Genomic DNA, 10271 nt, shown 5'->3' on the forward strand with positions numbered 1-10271 from the left:
TTATTTAAAAAAAAAACAAAGTACCTAAACAAAAATATCTTTTATAACTCTAACTGAATAAAAAAACTAGTTTTTTGTTTTTTTAACTTTATAAACAATATATTTTTATGCTAAAATAAATTTTTTTTCCTGAATTTGAAGTTAGGGGTTCCGTACTTTATTTGCTGTTGCATATGGAAAAATAAAATTAAGAGGAGATATAAAAGTATAATGACAGGTAATGAGGTTAGTAAAACTCAGGATATAAAACTAAATAACCAGACATACACCACCTATATAAAGTTTATAATCAAAATCTTACAAATGTAAGACAACTTTATAATTTAGTTATTTTTACAAACACCACCTGATATAAATGTTTACCTTTTATTCTTATTTATAATTTTTTTCTTTACTCCTTTCTTGTATACGATGAAGTCATGAATTTGCTTCTGCATCATACACGGTATTGCAAAATAAAATAGTTACTGATTAATTGCACAAGCAAAGAAAAATTTATTTAACACATTTACTGTAAGGGGTTTAGGGTTAAAAATAGACAATATTTCTCTTACTAGTTAGGGAAATTCTAATATCATTCTGACCAACTTCACCGTTTATTTTGATCATATATAGAACACTCTAAACTTTTACAACTATATTACCCATATAGTATTTTCTTAACACAGTTTTACATTATTAATTTTTTCAACTTAATTTTAATATAAAAATGAATAATCTTAGATATATTCCAATTTAAAATAATTATTAAATCTAGTATCTAAGTGTATATATATATATATATATATATATATATATATATATATATATATATATATCAGTTCATATATAACTCAATAATAGTGTGGATGACTTTTATACTGGGATATCATTCTGGTTGAATTCTTTTTCTCTATATGCTCGCTTCATTAGTTGTAACATCATGCATAGACTTATTTCGTTTTTCTCATGATTAATATTGGTTGTACAGAAATAATTTATCCACTTTTATGGCAAAAAGGAGACACTATGATCGTTAAACTCCTTGTATGTCAGTCAAAATCCAAACAAAATAATGGCCTTGTATCCTCCAGCAAGGGGAGAGAGGACACCAAGATCTGTATGCAGTACGAAGAAATAGGGCAAGATAGTGAAGAGAGTGTGTGGCATAATTTGAACAAGTGGAGCAAATATATGTGAACCAAGATTGGACAGCAATGCCAGCACACAAATTTCCATGATAACATCTTAAATAGACTGAATTATCACTGTCATAAATATTCAACAATATATTATTCTGCAAAATAAAAACCTTCTACTACTTAGATCTTTGACCAATAATGTATAAAACAAGAGGGGTAAATAATAATGGATCTATGGGATGAAATATCTCTGCTGTTGAGATTATCTACCAAGGGTTGAACCGACCAGGGCTTCATATTGTAGTGATTTTTGTGCATGATAAAGCCAAAACTTTGACATGAATCTAAGACAAAGTCCGTGGTTGGACAAAACCAAGTTCCAAGCCAGCTTCAATTTTCAGTGATCCTCATATGCAAGCCACTTGGAAGAATGTCCATATTTATAATATATTTCATTAATTCCACCATATAATATTAAATGTCGTAACAAGGAGTTACTGTTAAACACGGGAATCCCACCCCCCATCCGATAAAACTACAACAATCAGTAATTAAAAGCACTAGTTTATCAAGGTAACAATTCACTATAATTTGGCACCACAAAAACTGCAGGCTGAAGAACTTTGTATATATATGTATATGTATATCTTCTGGTAAAAGTGCATATAAGCGTTATAGGATTTGATAGATGATTAAGTATGATGGGTGGATCTGAATAACAGAAGCTGAGCACTCTCTCTTACAATACAAAATGACATGAGAAACATGAGATATGGCGAACTAAAATCCAAATATTAATTTCTCTCTCTTACTCTCTGCATTATGTGTGTGTGTCTTTATTGGCTCAAGATTTGGATAAAGTGATGTTTGAATATATATTAAGAAACTGAAAAGACACCATTTCTCTTGCAGCATTCCTGTTGAAAAGGAATATTCATAGATCTGTGAAGTCAGCATATAAAGGACCTAACACTCAGCCGCTCCACTGAGCCTCCAAAATCCAAATAGCCAATGTTCGATAACCTAGTACTGTCTGCAAATGAAAAAGAGCTAATTAGTGTGGAAAAATAATATTTAAAAGACAGGAAGGGCATCCAGTAATGTGAATAAACAAAAATTTAGCACTGCAAATTGCAAACAGAAAAGATAGATAGATGAAAAAAGGCACCTGACAGCAACAGAAAGGAAAGCAGAAAGAGTCACCTCTCCTTGTAATGCATCGTGAACTCATGGACAATGCCTGGAAGTTTGAGCTGTGTATGTGTGTGCATATGTGTATACCTACCACTTTCTTTCTTTTTTATCTTCACTCTTTAATTGGGGGGTCTCTACTCGCAGTACTTGTTCAACTTTTTAAAGCCGTTTATGGCTGATGCAGCATCATCAAGATTCTCACATCAAAAAGACCAGCGCTTAGATTGCATCACAGTCCCATCCACCTTCATTTGCATGTGAATCTTGATGATGCTACATCCGCAAACAACGACTGTCAATCTGTCCATGCAACTATAGCTTCTGAAAAAGAGAGGTATGCACATACATAGACATGTGTATATATTTAGAAGCTATAAAGCATTATTGCCACTTTTAGTGAAACGTATGTATGGCTAAAAAGCTCAATAGGTTACTCCAATAGTGAAGACCAGTTAATGTCACGGAAATTTGTCCAGAGGGAAAATAAATTAAAAAAAAAAAAAAAAGGTGAACAACATGAAACAGAGAGAAAGCAAGAGAGGGTAAAAAATAGAAAAGAAAGAGGGGACACGGAAAATTGAGATTTTATGTGGAATTTTAGCAGCAAGGCCACGAGGAGTCGCTGATGTGGCCTGTTGCAAGTGGTCAGTTTGTGTTTGCCACACGAGGCCAGTTGGGTACCCCGAATGGAATCTAACCACATGAACTCAATTCATACCTCAAGAACAAAAGAAAAGCCAAAACCCCAATTAAAATAAATAAAAAAGAAAACAACAAAATTCAACCACTCCATAAAGAACAACAAAAGCGCTTACTTTCAGACCCTCCAACGATTGAAGAAAACCAAACCAGCCGGATTCAAAGCCAGCTAACTATACTTTTACAAAGTACTTGTTTTGCTGTGTTGATTAAAAAGAACCATACTTTCGCTTGTGTAAACAAAAAGAGATTTTAAAAAAGAACCCTTGATGTTAGAATCAAAACCAAACAGTAATCCCTCGAAAAGGGAAAGACTCACGTACCTTGGCAAATCCTTATAGGAAGGAGTAGTTTCTCAAAAGATAAAAAGGGCACATCGAAATATTTCATATTTATATTGTACCCTTGAAATAGATTATAGATCAGAGTTAGAATCGGAAGGAGGAGATATAGAGATATAGAACATATAAAAAAACCATACACAGCATGTTCCAATACGACTAAGATCTAAAGCTGAGAGGAAAAGTATGGAGAAAACGAAAGAAAAAAAGGTGGGAAGAGAGAGAGAGAGAGAGAGAGAGAGAAGGAAGTGTGTGTTGAATGGTAACAGTGGAAGAAGGTTGGGGGAGTCATATATAGGGGGAGGAAGGTGAATCTGTGTGATGGTGGAAAATATATATTGGTAATGAAATTGGTGATTTGGTTTCTCTATATTCTCATTGGTTGGACTTAGCTGTATATATGGTACTGTGTACCTGGTTTTATGTGGCCAAGATACTCATTCTAATTTCCCCTAAACCCTAATTTCAACTCGTTGGCGGAGGGATGACGCCACAAAAAATAACCTCCTCAATTTTCCTTTCATTTCAAAATTATTTTTAAATTATAAGCTTAAACAAAATTTATCTTTCATCAATTATAATAACGTAACATAGATCGAACACGGTTTTCCTTAAATAAATATTTATTTTTCAAAATAAAAGAAATGGCTTTTCCAAAAGTGGAGTTTAATATATATATATATATATATATATATATATATATATATATATATATATATATATATATATATATATATATATATATATATATATATATATAGGGTTTGCTAACGCGCTTGTTAAGGTTATAAAGAAAAAAGAAACCTCCAAACTCTTACTCACATTTCTCATTCTTCTCAATCCTTTTCTGTTTCATCTTTCTCACTCCAATCTTTTCTCTATCATCCTATTGTAGTTCCAATTGAAAAAATCACAAACACTTGTCGTTAAACAATCTTACAAAAAAATGATTTTATAATGAGTTTTCATCTTATAATTTTTGTCTTATCTAATTTTATCCAATTTTTGTAGCCCCAATTGAAAAAATCAGAAACACTTGTCGTTAAACAATCTTACAAAAAAATGATTTTATAATGAGTTTTCATCTTATAATTTTTGTCTTATCTAATTTCATCCAATTTTCACAAGTATAAAGGAATTGGTAATTGACTTGGAAAAAATCAGAAATACTCGCGGTTAAACAATTTCTTACAAAAAATGATTTTATAATTTTTGTCTTATCTAATTTTATCTAATTTTCACAAGCATAATGACATCAAAGGAATTGGTAATTGGCTGAAAAAAATCAGAAATACTCGTTGTTAAACAATTTCTTACAAAAAATGACTTTATAATGAGTTTCTGGCCTGGAGGGTTTTTAGAGATGATTAACATATGCAGATGATGAAATTAGAGAGGTTAGTGAAGATGGTGAAATTGAAGAGATTTTGAATGAATCTTTGCCTGAAGGTGAATATGTCAATGACTCAACTCTTTACAAAGGCAAATTGTTTAAAAACTTTCTGATTTTTTCAATTGGGGCTAGGTTGGAGTGAGGGATGACAGAAAAAAGGTTGGAGTGAGAGAGATGAAAAAGAAATGATTGAGAGGAATGAGAGAGCTGAGCAAAGGGTTTGGGGGTTTCTTTTAAGTTTTGAGAATGAAAATTATTAAAATTCCTCTAACCTTAAAACTTAGAATCCAATCCATGATATATAACGGTATTTTTGTCTACTAATTGTTAAAATATACCAACTGAAAAAATAAGCGTGCGTTAGCAAACTCATATATATATATATATATATGTTTGTTCATTTTGGTATAAACTTAACATAAAAAGCTCCAATATTTATCACAAAATATTTAAAATTTTATTTTGTGAAAAAGACTACGGAAGAGTTTAGTTTTAATAAGTTTTTAAGTTTGACCTTCTATATAATAAAACTTAATATTTTAAAATCAAATACTTGCACAATTTTAATACGCTAGAAAAAAATTAATATATTAATGTTAACTATTATTGTTTATATTTACCTTACATAAATGGTCCATTAAATTTATTTGTTTTTAGCAAGTCTAAATTTTAACGTTCTAATTAAAACAAATTTTATAAACATTTGAATTCAGTCTCTAAGACGGTTATCGATTTATTTCCTTATTTATCAGAGGTAAACATTTATGACGCTTGATATGAGTTTTTAAAATTATAATAAAAAATAATAAATATATTGTTTTGTGATAGAACGGTTACATCAACACTACCACCTACATGTATTATTTATTTTATTATTTTATGAAATAAAAAAATTAAATGGTCATTTGGTAAGATTATTACTGGTAAGATTTATAAATTGTAACAGTATAATCATGTATATTGATATCAAATTTAAAATATATTTTCATATATATATATATATATATATATATATATATATATATATATATATATTCCGTTAAGACTGTAGGCATGAGGACATAATATATGGTTGAAGTCTTTATTTTTATTTAATGTTTTAAAGTGTGACAACTGCATTTTACAAGATTCCCAATTTCAGTCATTCCAAGGTAGTCTAAAACTCATATATTTAGTTTGAAAATTTTTATGTTACAATGTAGATTCACTTAACATTTTCATAAAATGACTTCAATTAAATATATACATGAAACAAATTAGGTGATACTAAGTATTACCAGAAAAAGTGGCATTGGTGACATTAATGACTTGTTTATAAACATAAAATAAACGCTATTAAACTTAGTTGGTTATTAATTTAGTTGTTGATTGGATGTTGACTTAGACAGCCAATACTCATGTATATTTTTTACGACTATATTTATAATTTATTATTATTATTATTATTATTATTATTATTATACATAATTTTATTTATAAAAAATATGAGAGGTAGTAATGAAGTCAAAAGTGAGTTTTAGTATGGGTTATTTTAAAAATGTATATTTTCTCCTTTTTAACATATCAAAATTTACCTTAAATATATTTTAAACATAAAGGAATGCATTTAAGACTACCTCTCCAAACTTTGAATTAGGTTCACAAATTTATAAATTTGAACAACATTCATTATTGTTAATCCTAATAAGAGGTTGCAACCATCCAACATTTTTTCTAGTCTCAAAAAGACCTAGTATATGCAAAACAGATTGCTTGACTCAAGTGATATCCATCTCAACCTAATATTTTTACTAGCTTGTACTATAACAACTTTATTATTCATTTATGATTACAACTCTTAGGTATGTTTTACCCTTTTAACACTTCTGACTTAATTGTTGATTGATTGTAATAATTTGTCTAAAAATAAAAATATATCAATCCCTCAAATAGAAGATTTCATGACTTTTCTGTTGAATAAATATGTTGTTTTTTATTTTAAAATTTGAAATTAGTTTATAAATTCTTTTAATTGAATCCCTAAGATTGAGGTTTTGGTAGAGATATTATAACTTGAACTTCTTCACATGATTTGGTTTTGACCCACATAGACCCGGGTCAAAAAGTTATCCATTGAAAAACTCAACTTGGTCAAATATATTTATAAAAGTTCAGTGTGTCAGAGTCAACAGATAGACCTTCTTTTTAGAACAAATATTCATTTTGAATACAAGAAAAAATCAATTAACTCTTAATTTGTCGCAATTTTAGATGTTTTTTATTTGTAAAAGAACTATGTACAAACATTTTAATCAGAATATCATAAATTTTGTAAAATGTTTCAGTCAACTTGGTTGTTTGTTTATATGGAAAAACTACGCAACAACATAACGTTGAAATCTTTGCCTAAACATATTTAATTTTTTTTACTGGCTAAACATATTTTTAAAGTATATAAGATAATCATTTAATTTCTAGATATGAATCAAAAACTAAGTAATCTCAATTTAAAAGTTTAAAATAATAAATTTATAAATAATATATTTGTAGATTTTTTTTACTATATGTGGCTTATTTTTTTCTTTTCTTAATATATGACTTAAATTTATATTTAACTTCTATCAATTATTTATTTGTTTTTAATATATATATATATATATATATATATAATATTTAGTAATTATAAAAAAATAGTGCGAATTTTATTAGAACTAATCAAATATTCTCACATTTTGACTAGATTTCATGTTTCCTTCTCTTGTGTTTGAGACGTTATCATAATGTATTATGTATTGCTTTATTAAATATTAAAAGTTTTATTCTCTAAGAAATTAATAAAATTAATAAATAGATTATAATTAATAATTATATTAAACTATATATTATATATTTTATTTAATAACACAATAATATGTATGATATAAAGTCTTAAACTTAGATCAAACTTACATTAATTATGATTCTAATCTACTTTAGAAGAGGTTTTGAGATTGAAGTTTAGTTTTTTTATAAAAAAAATATAATTTCAAAAAAATTGAAAATTAATTTAAATATAATAGATGATCTCATAATTATTTTATTATATTTCAATTAAGTTTAAATTCAACTTATGGACTCAAAATTGAATAGTTATCCTTATTCTGTTTCTTATGAGTATGTGCACTTGCGTGCAAAACATTTTGGAATGTTTTTGTAAAACATTATGAATTTGATCCAAATACGAAGATTAATACAGATCTTAGAATAATAGAGTTTCGTAAAACATGTAGAAAAAGATATGAATATATAAATAAACTTTTAAGTGTAAATTTGAGATGAATGTAAAAGAAAATACTTGTCAAATGTGCAGAGAAAATAATACAGAACCCATGCGAGAATATTTAATAAATTATATGAAATATAAAAGGCTTTGATGAAGAAAAATAAATAGAAAAACAGTAAGAATGGAAAACATGCAATTGAAATTTAAAGAAAGCTGTAGTAGAAGAAGAAAGTGAAATTGGGGAGATACAATATAGAAAACATAACTGTGTTTTTGCAAGAGAAAAAGGTTTCTTTAGAAAGAAGTTTCCAAATAACTTAATATAATAGTCAATTATTGTTAAAGACGATTTATTAATTTGTCCGTTCATTAATTTAGAAAATACTTTATGACAATTTTAATCAATTATTTATAAAAGGTTAAATGGTTCCAAAAAAGTTTGCTATAATTAATTATTATTTGTTCATTATTGTTTGATTATAAAAAGCAAGCATTTTAATTTAGTTGACATAAACGATTATTCATTATTTATAATTTATTATTTATATAAATTTGGTTAACATCATTTAAGACAGTGGATTATAACCTCAGCATAATGGATTGTTATATTAAAAAAAAATAAAAAATCAGTTTTTAAATGTTAAAATACTCACTATTATTATCAAAATCATCATCAAATAAGACTATGGTCAACAAATAAACCAAACGAAAATGTAAATAAAAAATAATTAAAGGAATATACGTAACAAAGCATAAGTGTAATAAATAACAAATTAATTTTAATTAAGTGATAAAATTTGTTATAAATAACAAAGAAACTTTAATTATCTAATGTTCAATTATGTCTTTTACAGTTTGATTTTATCCATAATTTGAAAACTATATAGTCGTTGCTTTGTATTATGCTTACTTACATGTTTCAATATGAAAAATTAAAGAAAAAATGAATTAATTATCTTTTATGTTTTTTGATTGAGTGTCTAAAACTTTTATACTTTTTAATTAAGTTTGTCGTTTTGATTTTGTGATCTCACTGAGAATACCATGATTTTGGACAACTAAAGAACCGAAGTTCTAAAATCTAATTAATTTTATTTTCTTTTCTATCTCATTGATTTATATATATATTTTAGTATTTAATTTATAAAACGAAAGAATGTCCTTTGTTATAAAGATAATTAGGTTTCAAAACTTCACCTTTTTCTATTGTTAATTTTTTTATATTTTTTAAAACTACAAAATTAAACCATCACTTTTGAACACTTAATAAAAAAAATATTTTTATTAGACAGTCTATTAAAAATACTCAAATTTTCAGTGAGGTTAAAACTTAAGTTATTTTTTTATTTGTTATGTGAAAACACATTGTTGAATATCTCACCTCCACTAAAAATAAAAGACTAATTCACATTATATAAATATAGTAATTCTAAGACTAATTCACATTATATAAATGTAATAATTCATTTTAGAATTTTATTTTGTAAAAATGAGTTAGATTACTTCTTAATATTAAAACAGTATTTATTTAACGAAGTTTGATGAACTTGCTATGTCACATTAAAAAAGTTAATGTATTTTAAAATATCATAATTAGTATATATCATTGTATCTTGAAAGAATAATCAACAAATTAATTAGAGAATCTAAATTCAAATATACATGTCTTAGAGTGAGACAGTGAGAATAAAATTATATGAATAAGACACTTATCATTTTATAAGCTAATTTGTGTGTGAAGATAAACTAGATTTAAAATAATTTCCTAATATATATAAAATGATGATGAAAATTAACATTCATGTCCCTCTAATTAATTCCAAAACTAAATAACAAAATTTCATTTTAAAACATAAAAAAGCAGATAATAATCAAAACAATTTAAAAAAAAACCATTAAAGAAAAAACTCAAATTTACTATGGTAGAAAGAATATAAAAGATTTAGACTGAGAAGGTAGAAAATATGCATTGATGGTAGGTAGATGAGTCTAGATGCTGAGTAGAAAATTGTGTCCTAAAGGATTTTTCTGAACACAGTCCAATTGGAAACTTCTTTCAATAATACTTGTTGTGACAAACTAGTCAAACTGATGGGTCAATACTCTGGTGCTATAGCTTGGGAAGTTTCTTTCAATAAATTTTTTTCATGAAGAAAAATAAAAAGAAGTATCAACACAAAAAATTTAGAAAAAAGTGGCATAGACATTGTCATAGTCTATTGGGATGCACTACCTAATGGTGCCCCCATCCCTTCGGCAGAGGAGTCCTACAATGTAAAAGA

At 26.8% G+C, this 10271-nt stretch overlaps 1 long non-coding RNA gene across 1 annotated transcript; it reads right to left on the bottom strand.

Annotated features, from left to right (window-relative positions):
* Positions 1-1211: 1211 nt before the first annotated feature.
* LOC124842682 (uncharacterized) lies at positions 1212-3754 on the bottom strand. The gene is made up of 2 exons (XR_007029198.2): positions 2290-3754; positions 1212-2154 (listed from the first exon to the last, which is right to left on the bottom strand). It is a non-coding gene; the product is annotated as an uncharacterized LOC124842682 (long non-coding RNA).
* Positions 3755-10271: the final 6517 nt, after the last annotated feature.

Source organism: Vigna umbellata, chromosome 6 (assembly GCF_029865625.1).
Source record: "Vigna umbellata cultivar VRB3 chromosome 6, Vumbellata_1.0, whole genome shotgun sequence".
In the NCBI taxonomy this organism is placed as follows: Eukaryota; Viridiplantae; Streptophyta; class Magnoliopsida; order Fabales; family Fabaceae; genus Vigna; species Vigna umbellata.